Source organism: Suncus etruscus, chromosome 7, assembly GCF_024139225.1.
Source record: "Suncus etruscus isolate mSunEtr1 chromosome 7, mSunEtr1.pri.cur, whole genome shotgun sequence".
In the NCBI taxonomy this organism is placed as follows: Eukaryota; Metazoa; Chordata; class Mammalia; order Eulipotyphla; family Soricidae; genus Suncus; species Suncus etruscus.
In genome coordinates, this window is record NC_064854.1 from 31,886,918 (window position 1) to 31,902,142 (window position 15,225).

Below are 15,225 nucleotides of genomic sequence, written 5' to 3' on the forward strand. Positions count from 1 at the left end.
TTGCATTTTCCTGGATTTCCTATCATTGCTGCTGACCTCACTGTATCTCATTTGCAATTCCTTCTCTCTGTTCCTTAAATGCAGGAACGCTCAGAATTCCATCCCAGATTTAATTTTCTTATCATACACTCTCTCTGTGAATCTTTATCCTTAGAGTTCCATTTTTGCACTGGGATGACTCCCATATTTAAAACTATACCTTTTCCTTTTTCTACAACTTCATTTCAACTTCCACTGGTTCTCATATAAGCATCTTATACTTTAAAATTTAATAATTTATCTAGTTTTCTCCACTCATTACAATTGATCCTGCCTTCCAGACACCTTTGCTGGTAGCTTCACCTTTTTCTTTCTTTAACCCAGTGATTCCTAATATCATGTTCTATATTTTTTCTCTAAATAAATTAAAAACTTCTGGCACCAAGATTTACAAGTAGGGTTCGTTTATAAAATGTTTCAGTACACTGTCCACCATAATGAGCACTTTCCTCCACCATAGTGCTAGTATCTCCCTCCCCCACCATGATAAGCTTCTGTAGACAAGTTTTGGGGTTCCGTTCATGTTGAGAATTTTTTATTTTCTCACTATATCTCTTTATATATCACATAAAAGAGAGATTATTCTGGGGCTGAAGTGATAGCACTGTGGCAAGGTATTTCCCTTGCACACAGCTGACCCAGGACGGATCTAGGTTCAATCCCCAGCATCCCATCTGGTCCCCCAAGCCAGGAGCGATTTCTGAGCACATAACCAGGAGTAACCCCTGAGCACTGCCGGGTGTGCCCCCCCAAAAAACCAAAACAAACAAAACAAAAGAGAGGTTATTCTGTAATGTTTACTCTTTTTCTAACTTCATCCAACATAATGCAGTTCAGTTCCTTCCATGTAGCAACAAATTGCATGATTTTGTCCTTTCATTTTGGGGGAGGGGAGGAGAAGGTGTGGACACCCAGCTGTGCTCAGGACTTATTTCTGTCTCTGCACTCAGGAATAACTCCTGACAGATTTGGAGGACCATATGGAGTGCCAGAAATAAAACCTGGGTCAGTGTGTGCAAGGCAAGTGCCTTCCTCACTGTACTATCGCTCCAGTCTGACTCCATCTTTTCTTATGAACTAGTGGTATTTTGGGTTAGTACACTTGTTTCTCTTAGATTAGGAAACTTCTCAGCTATCTTTTCCATCTTCCATTTTCCTCTTTCTTGTCTCTCCTTCTGGAATCCCTGTGATTAGAGGTTATTTCTTATCAAATGTATCTCTTAAAGTCTTAATTAAAAATATTTTCAATGGGGCCGGAGAGATAGCATGGACATAAAGCGTTTGTCTTGCATGCAGAAGATGGTTTGAATCCCGGCATCCCATATGGTCTCCTGAGCCTTGCAGGAGCGATTTCTGAGTTTAGAGCCAGGAATAACCCCTGAGCACTACCGGGTGTGACCCAAACCTTCCCAAATATATATATATATTTTTTTTCCAGTTACTTCTTTATTGATAATGTCATCTACCTTGTCTCATTAGATTTTTGGCTTCTCCCATTTTTATGCTGAGTCTTACTTCTGTTATTGATTTTCACCTTGAGTTAAAGTTCTCAAAATTTATGATTCAATAATGCTATAATTCTTTGATTTTTCTCAGAAGGTCCTCAATAAGTTGTCTTTTTTTCCTTGCACTCTGCTGTCTTTAGATCCTGATTTAGATTATATTGCTCCAAGAAAACTTTCCTGTCATCAAGATTATGTGCCTATACGATGTACCACATTGTTATTTAGTAGTATCTGTTAAACTGACTTTGGAAAGAGAACGGAAGGGAAATTTTTGTTTTCTAGAACTGAAAACCTGATGGCATAAGTTATCAAGGGTTCAATGGAAGGAATTCACAAATTAACATTTTATTTTTTAATTTTTATTTTGACCAAAGTGGATTACAAATCTTTCACAGTAATATTTTTGGTACATAGTGACATTAAAACAGGGGCATTTCCACCACCAATGTTGTCCTCGCTCCACCTCTGTACCCAGCATGCATCCCATATCCCTTACTTCCCAACACCTCCGGCTACTAGTATAATTAACATTTTAATATCACTAGCATCTTCTATTTGGGTGGATAGGAGTGACAATACACAGGTTCAGCTATAGAAAATAGAAAAAGATTTTTGATTAATGCGAGAAATAAAACATTAGCAGGATCAGTGAAGAGGCTATATTTTCATGCCAGGGAGTGTTGGTAGAGGCCTTTGGATTGGTCCTCATATTGCCTTCTTATTAGATGTCTCTCAATTGGTTCCGTTGTTGTTGTTGTTGTTGTTGTTGTTAAAAAGATGTTTCCTCATTGCCTCTTCATCTGGCTTTTTCCCCACTCCTCTTGGGGGTAGGCTTTGTTTATCCCAATAAAGGCCAGTCAGGAGGCCTGGAGGAGGAGCTGCCATCTTGGCTCATGGTTCCACTTGGTGGAACGACTGGCTTGTGGGTCAACAACTTGGTGTATTTAGTTTCTGGCCTGTTATCCCATCCCAACTATCTGTGGATTATTTCTTGCATCAAAATTGCTGCCAGACTTGCATCTCTTGTCCTAACCAGATAGGGGACATGAGAATCCTCTCCCTCTTTAGGGATTATGGAACACACAACCCATCATTCTACAAGGGATCAAAAGATGCCAATCACAGAACTGACTAAGATCTGCAAAGTTCTAGGCACTTGATATTTTATTTTAAAAGCTGACATCAGTAAATCTCCTGGGGGTACATAAGGCTGTCCTTGTATGTAAGGAACCCCTCTCCCAATACCTTATGTTAATTTCACTTGGATGGTCAGACCCACCCACACCTGGGAGGAATCTATAGTTTGGAATAAAGAATAACAGGCCTGACTAGGGGGAAGAAAACAGCAAAAAAGCATGGAGAACAGCTCAAAGGGAGACAGAGGCAGATAGAGTCAGAGAAGAGGCAGAGAAGTGGCTGCTTGGAAAAGGCTTAGTATAAAAGCTATGTGAAGAAATGCACATAGCAGTTAGGTCCATGAAATAAAGCTGGCTGACTCCTATGAAACTTAAACTGACTGCCTATGAAATTATTTCACCACTACTACTCTTCTCCAGACCCGCAGGCAGAAGGGATAATGGTGCCATGCTGAGGAAGGCCTTACCCAACACTAGACTTTAGATTTTATATTTCATAATTAAAACAACACTTGTATATGGCTGTTCATAATCGCAATAATCAAAATTACACTGCAGGGGCCAGAGAGATAGCATGGAGGTAGGTTGTTTGCCTAGCATGCAGAAAGAAGTTGTTTCGAATCCAGCATCTCATATGGTCCCCCCTTGAGCCTGCCAGGAGAGATTTCTGAGCATAGAGCGAGGAGTAATCCCTGAACGCTGCTGGGTGTGACCCAAAAAACAAAACAAAAACAAAAGTCAAATTTACACTACAGAACCCCTGATCAAATTCTTCTTATATCTAAAACTTGAACTTGCTCTTATGTATACAATGTTTATCCTTAAATCCAGTTCCTTCTCCTTCCACAAGGCCTCAAACTTCTTTTTGTTTTGTTTTGTTTTTTGGGTCACACCCAGCAGTGCTCAAGGGTTACTCCTGGCTCAACACTCAGAAATCGCTCCTGGCAAACTCAGGGGCCGATATGGGATGCCAGGATTCGAACCACTGTCCTTCTGCATGTAAGGCAAACCGCTCTGCCTCCATGCCATCTCTCCGACCCCAGGCCTCAAACTTCTAAGGCATCCCTGACTAGGGGATTGCACATTAGTCAGGAAAGGAGTCCAATCGTTCAGATGGTAATCTGGCCACAGTAAACTTAGAGGACAAAACTATAGTTCACTCGTAATGTAGAAGTTATTTCCCTCCTAAACAGATAACTTAGCTCCACTTCATTTGAAAAGCAAGAGTTAGGGCCAGAGAGATAGCATGGAGGTAAGGCATTTGCCTTTCATGCAGGAGGTCATTGATTCGAATACCGGCGTCCCATATGGTCCCCCGTGCCTCCAGGAGCAATTTCTGAGCCTGGACCCAGGAATAACCCCTGAGCACTGCCGGGTGTGACCCAAAAACCACACACACACACACACACACACACACACACACACAAAATGAAAAACAAGAGTTAAAAGTCATTAGGATAGGATAAATTATGTTCAAATATGAGTAAGTAATCTGGAGTTTAAATGGTATTCATCTGATGTGTGTGGTGGTAGTAATAGACTTGAAAATACACATAAATAAAATGTTAGCTTCCAGAAGTCATTCTCCCATTGAGCATATTTTATATTATGCTGCTAAATTAACTTGGTAAAAACAAGTGTGGATGAAATGTAAAATAACAAAGAGTTGTGAAAATCATTGGTATGGTATCAAAATTTATTTTCTAGGCCTGCTTGAAATTTTTTTTTACTTGATTTCAAGTGCAGAAGTAGGAAAAAAAATAACTGTCATCATGCACACTGCCAATAAGCAGTATAAAGAATTCTTCACAGATTCTGCAGAACAACTATCATGTATTTTGAGTCACTGCCAGTGTGTTTTATGCTTTGACATTTCTGATCAGCTTATTTCTAACTGCCTAAGTCAATCTCCCATTCTGTGTGGAAGACATGATGTTTTCCTAGCTTTGCTTTTTAGGACAAGCCAAATCCATAATCAGAGACAGGCTCTACAGAGAATTTGAGTAGCAGGCAATCCTTATTTTTCAGTAGTTCCCTTCCAATTGCCTATAGACTGGTGGTTTCTTAAAGTGTGGTCCCAGGACCAGCAATATCAGCTTTATTTGAGAATAGGCTAGAAAGACAAGTTCATAGTTCCCACTATATACCTACTGATTATTTTATTATGGAGTCTAGAAATCTATGTTGTAACAGAATTTTTCAGTATAGGTAATTCAACACTGCTGCTGCCCAATGGCATTACCATGAGCAGGGAGGGGGAACACTGGATATGTACTTGTCTAGCTAGAGACAATGTCAGGACTTTTATCAGTATTACCAGAAGACTCTTGTTCTTCCAGATGACTTTTTAGTCTGTTCCTCGTACAGCTGGTTTGTAATTCTAAACAGAAAGCCAGTCTGAGACTGAAGCCAGGTTCTGGAAGAAAGCCCAGGGAGTTGGTCCAGGCCCTGTGCCTCAAGGCAGCAAAACCTAATGATGTCGGTTGCAAGATGTTGATGTGGCTTGAGTCCTGTCATCAAGCCAGAACTGCCAAGGGCTAACCATGCACAAAAGTGGAATTACCTTGATTTCCTTTTTACTGAAGTCAGTTTGGTCTGGGTTTAGACTGAAGATTTCTAAAGGGCATAATACATACATATTAATCTTCCCTGACTGTGAAGATAAGAATCATTAGGAAGTCACTAAAGGAGAACTCATTTTCTGCAGATTTAATCCTAATTTCTGAAAAAAAAAATTTGGGGTCAGTTGGACACTCATCAATATGGCCTTTCCTTTTTTCTCCACTGTCAGATGAGGAAGTGACCTTTAAGGAGATGGAACCTCACCCTCAAACCCTTAATCACCTTATTTCTTCATATCTTGTCCAGGACCTTGCTCCTTAGTCACATTTTGTCCTGTGCTCTTGGTGTCTCTTTATACAAAGTCTTTATTTTTAGTTTATTAATATGTTGAAAGCTTCTATGTTAAGAAGTCTCCCTTGTAGTGAAGTTCAACCTCTGGTCCACCATTCTCATCCAAGGCCTATAAATTAACAGTGTAGATTTATTCATATTCATTTAGTGCACTTTACTTTGACTTCTTCCCCCACTTACCTGAAAATGTTTTCTTTAGGTTTTCTATAAGTTACCCTGTGCTAAACCTAATGAAAAGTTTTTTCTTTTTTTTATTTGACATTATCACTTGCTCTTTTTTCTCTATTTCTTTGTTTGTTTGTTTGTTTGTTTTTGGGCCACACCTGGCATTGCTCAGGGGTTACTCCTGGCTGTCTGCTCAGAAATAGCTCTTGGCAGGCACGGGGGACCATATGGGACACCGGGATTCGAACCAACCACCTTTGATCCAGGATCGGCTGCTTGCAAGGCAAACGCCTCTGTGCTATCTCTCCGGGCCCTTTTTTTCTCTATTTCTTTCTTCTTTCTCTCTCAACACTATCTCTCTCTTTTTCTCTTGTCTCCTTTTCTCTTACCCCTCCCTCTTTTTATCTCCTGTCTCCTCTTTCACTCTCTACACCCTTCTCTATTTCAATCTTTTTTTCCTTTTTCTTTCTCGTTTTCCTTTCTTTCTACATTCCATTCTCTTTCTCCTCTCACTGTCTCTCTCTTCCCTAATTCTCTTCACATTTTTGTATTTTCCATTACTGCTTTCTTCACATTGTCTCCTCTTTGTAACTAGTAAAAGTTGAATTTATGAGAAATTCTGTACTTCTAACATTGCTTGTTGTTATGTACTAGTACCAAAAGTCTGGCCAGAGAAGTTAGGCAGAAAATAAGCCATACACATTTATCAGTCCAGTCAGAGTGTTTGAGCAGCTCTAAAAAATACCAGAGGTGACATTTGGACAGCAGAAATTGCTTACAATTATAGAGGTTGGCAGACTAAGGTCAAGATTCTAGGATGGTGGAGTGAGGACATTTTTTCTAAGCTATAGATCTGTCCTTGTATTCTCATAAGGTAGAAGGGAGCAGGAAGCTCTATGATATCTGATACCGTACATGAGACTCCCATTAACCCTATATTCTCATAAGAATCCCATTTATCATCATGACTTCATTACCTTCAAGGGCCCCATTTCACCAAATTATTCTCCAAATATTACCCCTTTGGAGAATATAGTTTCAGCAGATGAGTTACAAGAAACTATGGATTTAAAACAAAAGATGTCCATATTGGAAAGTAAAACACACACATATGAAGAATGAAATTGGACCTTCTCTGATGCTATGTACAGAAATATAGCTCATAATCTATTCAAGAACTGGAGGTAAGACTTGAGATTGTAAGGCTCTTAAATAGAATGTAGGGAAAGCTTCCTGATACTGGCTTTGTACAAAGATTTCTTGGATATGACATCAATACCACAGGGAACATTTGGGATAACCTCTTCAGTAATATAATAAACGACTTGATTAAAAACTTTAATAGATGTATTCAGAGACACAAATGATCATCAAGATATGTAATGTCAGGGCAAGAGAGATAGTATAGGAGTTTAGGCTTTTGCATTGTGTGTGGCTGATCCCAGTTTGATGCCTGTCACTGAATATGATTTTTAAATACTAATAGGAATTATCTATGAGTAGAGAACCTGGAGTAAGAGCTGAGTATCACTAGATCTGACCCAACCTCTCTCCTCTTTAAGGATTCCCAGTATCACTAATAACCAAGAAAATACAAATGAAGACCATATCATGATATTAAGAAAAATAATAAGAAAAAAGAAAGTCAGTAGAGGGACAGAAGAACTAAATAAAATTGAGGATGTAGTTTTGATGGAAAGATTTATTCATAAAGTAGGGATTTTAAGAGAAAAAAAGTCATTTCTTTTCTTTTTGTTTTTTGGGTCATACCCAGTGGTGCTCAATGACTGAGATGGAACCTAGATTGGCCACATAAAGCCACCACTGTAGACTTGTGCAGGCCCCTCAAGTAGCACTTCTTGCATATGAAAATCTCCCAGCCTGCTGTCTAAGGGCTGAGTTCTAATTTCAGAACTATGTAATGATGGAAAAAATGATAAGTAACCAATTTTAGAGATTTAGGAATAATGGAATTATAATGGAATTATGCTGTATAACTATTTTGCTCAGCCTGACTATCTAAAATTACTAAAGCGTATCCTTTAAGTAAAGTGAGCTATAAAAAGTACTGAAAATAAGGGGCTTTTTTTTTTTTTTCTACTTCTGAGAAAACCTGGCTCCAAGTTTTCATTACACTTGTATTTCTACCTCATGGCAGGAAATGGCAGTCTGCTGAATAACAACCTCATATTTCTGCCAGCTGAAGACCTCAGTGCAAAATCTTACTAGGCAGCGTGATACTTCTATGGAAGATCATGTCTAGGTTTTGATTCCTCTCTCCTCACTACCTGTTGAGGTGTCAGTCATGGGAGTGGGTGGTGAAGAACACAATATGGCTAAACCCTTTGAGCATTTACCTTGTAGTCAGGGAGGCAGGGGACAAAAAACTGCACAATGTAATCTGGCCCTCTGTTAATACAGATGTTGGAGATGAAGTGCTGTAGAATGAATATATAGGTCCAAATCCAGTTAGGGCAGAGACTATAGACTTTTGTTCCAGGACTGGAATGAAAGTCGTATAAACCAGGTTTTTATGTGTGAAGTTTTTTCTTTAATAATTTTTATTTATTTTTAACCACCTTCTAAATATATAATTTAAGCAAATATATATATATATATATATATATAAAATCAGAACATTTTCAACAATTTGTCTTTAGGAAAGCCTTATCATAATTCAAATAATGAAGTTATCAGTTATTCCCCAGAGTGTCCTTGCACCCTAAAAATCTCCTTCTTCCTTCTCATACTCTTTTCTGTGCTTAGCGAGCACTAACTGGCTTTTTGCCATTATGAAATACTTGGTATTCTAGAATTTCTTGGAATCATATAGTATATCTTCCCAGTAGGCTTCTTTACTTCAGTATAATGATTTTGAGATTCATGTTTCATGGTTCATTATTTGTTGTATTTAGTTAGCTTGTTGATCTGCAGGGACTCTATTCCATTAGGTTACAAGACGGTAATTTATCTTTTTTGCTTCTTACTAAATATTTAGGTTGTTCTTAATTTTCAGCTGTTACAAATCATGCCAATGTAGACATTTATGTACAGGTGTTTTTGTTTCTGTTTCTTTCTGGGTGTCACACTCAGTGATGGTCAGGGGTTTCTCCTGGATCTGGGCTCAGGAATTACTCCTGGCAGTGCTCAGGGAATATATGGGATACTGGGAATCAAATCTGGGTCACTGCTTGCAAGGAAGCATCTACTCATATTAGTATTCCAGTCTAGTATGTATAAGTGTGTAAGCAAAATATTTTCATTTCTCTTTAGTATCTGTCAATAAAATGACCTCATTTTACAACAAGATTATGTTTAAAATCAGAAACTATAAAAATTTTTGCATCATTTTTTATTCCTTTCAACAATTTAGGAGACTTCTACTTTCATATCTTTGTCATAATATGACATGTTCAGTCACTTTATTTTTATTTGCTTTGATGTTGGGGCCACATCAGCTGTACTCAGAAGTTACTCTTGACTATTGGACATCAATAACTTTGTAGGTAATCTTCCCACCATCATTTGGTGAGGCTAACAAACTTAGAGGTGAAGGATTTGAATCTGGATCCTTAATTCTGATGATGTAGCTTCAATTTAGGGAAATTTTATTATCTCATGTGGGGGGAGGTCAAGGCATACCAAATTGTGTTCAGGGGTAAGCTATAGTAGAGACCAAACATGGGGCTCCTATGAACTTTAGCCCTTTGAGCTCTCCTCCTGCCTGATTATTTTGTAATCTTAGTTCTTTTGTAATGACTGCAAAATAGTCTCAGTGGATACTGTATCTCTCTAATCTATTTTCCATCTCTCCTTTTGTTCTCTCACTTTATAGTCCTCATTCTTTCTAAAGTCTTTTTCTAGGAGAATAAATTTTAATACTTACATTATAGTAATGTTCATTATTCAGGTCAATATTAGATATTAACTTCAAAGTTATTTTCTTCATTCACTGTTTCTAGAGGTAGTATCTCCGAAAAGACTAATTTATATGGTCTCCTAATATTCTATCAAAGAATTAGCAATGAAACCCAAAGTATGAAAAAATAGGTGGGACTTAAATGACTGCCTTCATCTGAAGCAGGAATAATCAATTTACTTAATATTGATCAATAGCAATATTATCAATCCATCCTATTGTATTCAGGGACCTCTTTTTAGAGAACTGGCATCCTCTTCACTTCCCACTCTTGACACATAGTCATCATAGTCATCTGCATAATTTTAAAGAAGCCCCAAGCAGCTTATAAAATAGAGGCAACAGGTATGTCTTCAGCACCTGCCTGAAGATGACAGCGGTCCCAGACATGACACAGCACCTACTCAGAAAGGGAGCAGGCCACAGGCTGTGCTGGGGACTGCCACCAGTGGATTGCCTTCAAGACCTGAAATTGCAAAAACTGTAAACAGCTCCTGGTAATGTTATCAAGAGAAAAATAAGTGCACCCTCCCTTTGATTTACATGGTAGCACATGCCTGAAAAAAAAAATGCACTGTGTATTCTAGCCTCGCCAAAACACCACTCATGTTATTCTTGCCTGAGTTGCTTGAGCCAATGTTTATTTTTTTTTCTTTAGAAAAGCTTTTAAGGCAACATATTTTCCCAAACGTAGTATTAGTACTATGCCAGGGATTCTCCTAGCTTATTTTCTGCATAAGCTGCAGGTTCATTTTTATTTCCTCAAGGAGGATCCATTGATTAAGAAGCTGCTTTTCTAAGAGGTCCTTTTGAGGTTTCTGTTATGTATTTTTACTTCTGTTGGAACATGATCAGAAAATATAAGTTGAAGAACTTAAAGATTTTAGAGTTTAAGGAGATTTTCTTTGGGGGGGGGTCTTCAGCATTTACTTTTGTAAATACTTGATGTGACTTTTGAATAAATGTAATTTGAATTTTGCAGATCAAAATGCATTTATTATCGCTATGAACTCAGTCTGAGGAATTTGTGTTTATTTTTTCTTTTATCGCCATTTTAAAGTCCAAGAGAGTCTTTTAAAGTTGTTTGAAGAGCAACAAGGCTTTATTACTCTTAAAGTTTTTGCTTGATTGATCCTTTATTGTTCTTCCTTTTGTGGCTTATACTATTAATTACTAAAGAACAGCTTTTGACAGAATAAAAATTGAATTAAACTTTAATTATTTACCCCCAACTCTCCATTTATTGGCAATACATGGCATAACACTGCTAATCCTCTCTCTCTAGATCTCTTCAGGAGATATGATTGGTTTCTATTTTTTGAGGAATTGAAAAGTTGTCTCTCTACACATAAATTTACATGACAGCAGAATATTCTCTGGTCTTGATTTTTGTCCTCTCACTTACTGATTTCTTTTGGATCCCTCTTTGTATTAATTTTTAACCCTACAGTTTTTTGCCTTCAGTTAAAAAAACAGTAATATTTAAATACACCTGTATTGTGTCCTTCCCTCTTATCTGATACCTTTAATGAATCTGGAATGTTTATGACTCCACATATGAGAACATACAGAATGTCTCTTTATCTCTTTCCTTTTGGGGCCATAAGTGGTGGTACTCAGAGATTACTCCTGGCTTTGCACTCAGAAATTATTCCTGGCAGTGTCCAGAGGGATCATATAGCTATGCCAAAGATAATATAGGAATAGAACCCAGGGCAGTCCTGTGTAAGGCAAATTATCCACTCTTGTTTCTTTCAGAGACTAATGTTCTCAAATCCATCTTCATTGGTACACATAGTAAAATTTTTTTTTGTTTTGTTTTGTTCTGTTCACACTCGGTAGTGCTTAGGGGTTACTAGGGGGCTGGAGCGATAGTGCAGCAGTAGGGCGTTTGCCTTGCCTTGCCTTGCATGCAGCCGATCCAGGACAGTTGGTGGTTCAAATCCTGGCATCCCATATAGTCCCCCAAGAGAGGAGCGATTTCTGAGCGCATAGCCAGGAGTAACCCCTTGAGCATCACCTGGTGTGACCCAAAATCCAAAAAAAAAAAAAAAAAAAAAAAGAAAAAAGAAAAAAGAAAAAGAAAGAAATCTCTCCTAGCAGGCATGGGGACCATATGGGATGCTGGGATTTGAACCACTGTCTGTCATGGATGGGCTGCGTGCAAGGCAAATGCCCTACTGTTGTGCTATCTCTCTGACCCTTTCCTCATGTCTGATTAACATTCTATTGTGGGGGCTAGAGATAACTAGCACAGAGGGTTAAGGTTACTTTGTGAGTGGTCAACACCAATTCACTCACATTTTCCCAAACAATGCCAGGTGTGGTCCAAACCCCACCCCCAAGTTCCCTGGTGCATATGAACACACACATCTTTGACCCACGTCTTGGCTGAGTGAATACAGCTGCATGAACAGTGTCTTTTTAAGAAAGCAATTTTGCTGTTTTTGTACAGCAGAAGAGGAGTGGCTGCATCATATAATAATTCTATTTTTAATATTATTTTTGATGAACTCTTACTCAGTTTCCTTGAAAACTTCACAAATTGACATTTCCAAACAAGTGTGAGAACATTTGTTTATTTGGTAGTTAGAACAAAAGTTTGGGATTGGGCCATCAGCTCAATACAAGAGTTACATTTGTGGTCTGTCATATTTTCTAGATTTACCTTTATCATCATCCTCTGGTTTAGAGTCAAGGTCATGGATAGCTTGTTATCAAGCATCTCAAATACGAATGACATGATTTTTTCAGTTTTTGCTCAAATCTTTTTAAAAGCTAGACTTAAATATTTTTTTATAGTTCCTTCAAGAGGCATTACCTGGAATTTTGTAGCATGACCATTTCATTTCAAAGCCTTTAAAGAGGGTCATGGTTTATTTTATTTTATTTTATTTTATTTGGTCATACCTGGCTGTGCTCAGGGATCATAACTGGTGGAATTCTGGACCATATGAAATACCAGGGATTAAACCTGGATTAGAAAGTCATTGTAAGAGACCAAACCACAGTTCAGACCCTGATTTCACTATTCATTCCCTTGAGATGAAACTATTATTTTCTAGGCAGTTGTGAGAATTAAATGAAAACACATTGGAATCAGACCAGAGTTTTGCAACTACAATGGGTCTGACATTGTACACAGGGGTGCCTGTGTAGGATAGTTGCTTTAATAACAAACTATTTCTTGACCTCCAAAAGTTTAAGTGGAATGGGCAAGTACTTAAAAGGTAGATGCATGAGGGAGGCAATAATGCAATTAGGGATATTTATTTCAAAATAATATCAATTATAGTATATATATAGTAACTATTAATAATGATTTATTTGCTCTTGTATTGAAGATTAACAGGAAACTTCTAGTGAACTTCTAGTTAAATCACATGGAAACTCCTATTTAGAGTGACTACAAATATTTCTCTAGGCATTTAAAAATTGTGTAATGATGTGATCATTAGAAATGCATTTCACTGAATATCAGCTTATTTTTTTGACAAATATGTTTTCCAAAGTATTGGATGTGACCATTATGGTTTTTTTTTTTTTTTTTGGTGCACTTCTCCAAACAGTGCTCAGGGACCTAAGAAGCACTTTAAACGACAGTTGATGGGGTCAGGTCAGTGCTTGGGCACATGTGCTCTTGCCCTTTTCTGTATTTTCTCTTTAAAAAAGGTCTATTAAAGCTTTTTAAAAAAGGTGCAATATCTATATAGTGAAATACAGTAAGTAAATACAGAATTTGTAAGTAAGAATTCTGGCTTCTAGTTGCAGGCTTTTAGATGTTACCCACTCAGTCTTTTAGTAGAAACAGAGCTGCAGCTAATTGGTTCAGTGACTTTGTCTGTATTAGTAGGTAGCAGTATGATCCCATGAATATCGCTGAGTCAGCTTTGGCTAACTGAAACTTAGCCATGGTTTTCTCTCTGGAATGAGAGATCCATAGTCTCTTCCCAATTGAGGATGGGCCCTGCTGACCCCTCACTGTATTTCTGCAAATCTCTAAATAACAGTTAGGGTAGAATAAGTCTAATGAATCCTTTGTTCCCAAATATCTTGAGGAAACCAATGGGTGTTTGAAATATGAAATTTAATTTTAGACAGAAAAACAAACATATTACCATTAGACTACGAAATCTATTCCACCACAGAAAACATACAAGTGCAATAAAATTTTCAAGAAACTTTATTAAGAGCAAAGGTTTTCCATTAAGTCCCTCCCAGTCAGAAAGAAACTAATAAAAATCTATACCTTCAGTAAGTTGGTAGTTTTGTAAAAATTTTTGTTAGTCAATCTTGCATTGTTTTAATTTAGATGCACTCAATTATATACTACCAGAGCCAACCTTTAAATACAATGGTAAAATATAAATTATTTTAACTTTATTTTTAATTAAGTCTAATTTGTTAATATAGGAACACAGAATTTTTATCTTGATATTGGATTTAAAGTAAACTTCTTCATATCTCAAATAGGGGCTGACACTATTGAAAGAAAACACAAAACCAAGGGTTGTTTGAGTTGAACTTTATTACTGAATTTTGACCAAGTCTAAACATCAAAATGGATATATTACACTTGACTCACAAAATATCATCTATTCCACCACTGCAAAGATATACTAGAGCTGAGTATTTTTAAGAATAGTTTAAAAGGGAAAATGTTCTAAACTATGTTTATACCACCCCTAATTCCTTACTTTAAAATGTCTCTACCCCCCCACTGTGAAGAACTGATCCAAGTATTTAAGAATTTGGAATACCTAAATTATATACATTTCCCCATTACTCTTTTATATGGGAAGTTCTGATTTATAAGAAATTTTTGTGTTCAAAGAGAATATTCTGCCCAAATTATCCATTAATAATGCATTTTCTTTGATATGTTATATGTTAAAATAAGGCTCTAATATCAAACTGGACAACTGTATTTAGTTTAAATAAAAAAAACTCATTTTTAGTTTTTGGGCCATATCCATTGGCGCTCAGGGGTTACTCCTGCTTCTGAGTTCAGAAGTTGCTCGTGGCAGGCTTGGGGACTATATGGAATGCCAGGGATTGAACTGGTCGGCCACAAGCAAGGCAATGTCCTACCTGCTGTGCTATCTTTCTGGCTCTGAGTTTAATTAACAGACTTAGTGATGGTGCAGTGGTAGGGTGTTTGCCTTGCACACGCTGAACCAGGACAAACTGCAGTTTGATCCCTTGGCATCCCATATGATCCCCCAAGCCAGGAGCGATTTCTGAGTGCATAGCCAATTGTAACCACTGAGAGTCACTGGGTTTGCCCCCCTCTCCCCAAAAGAATTGGTTTATATTAATGTTGAACCTAATTTTTTTGTTGTATCAAGACCACTGGAATAGTTTTTCTGTTTCTGATAAGAAAATCCAGTGGCTAATATTTATGAAATTTAAAAGCACACATAATACATGTGTATCTTTATCTCTGAATGAATAAAGGTCAAATATTTACATGGAATGTTGACCCAACTTACAAAACTGCTATTTAAAATGGTAACCTTTTTACATATAATCTATTTTAAGGATAGCC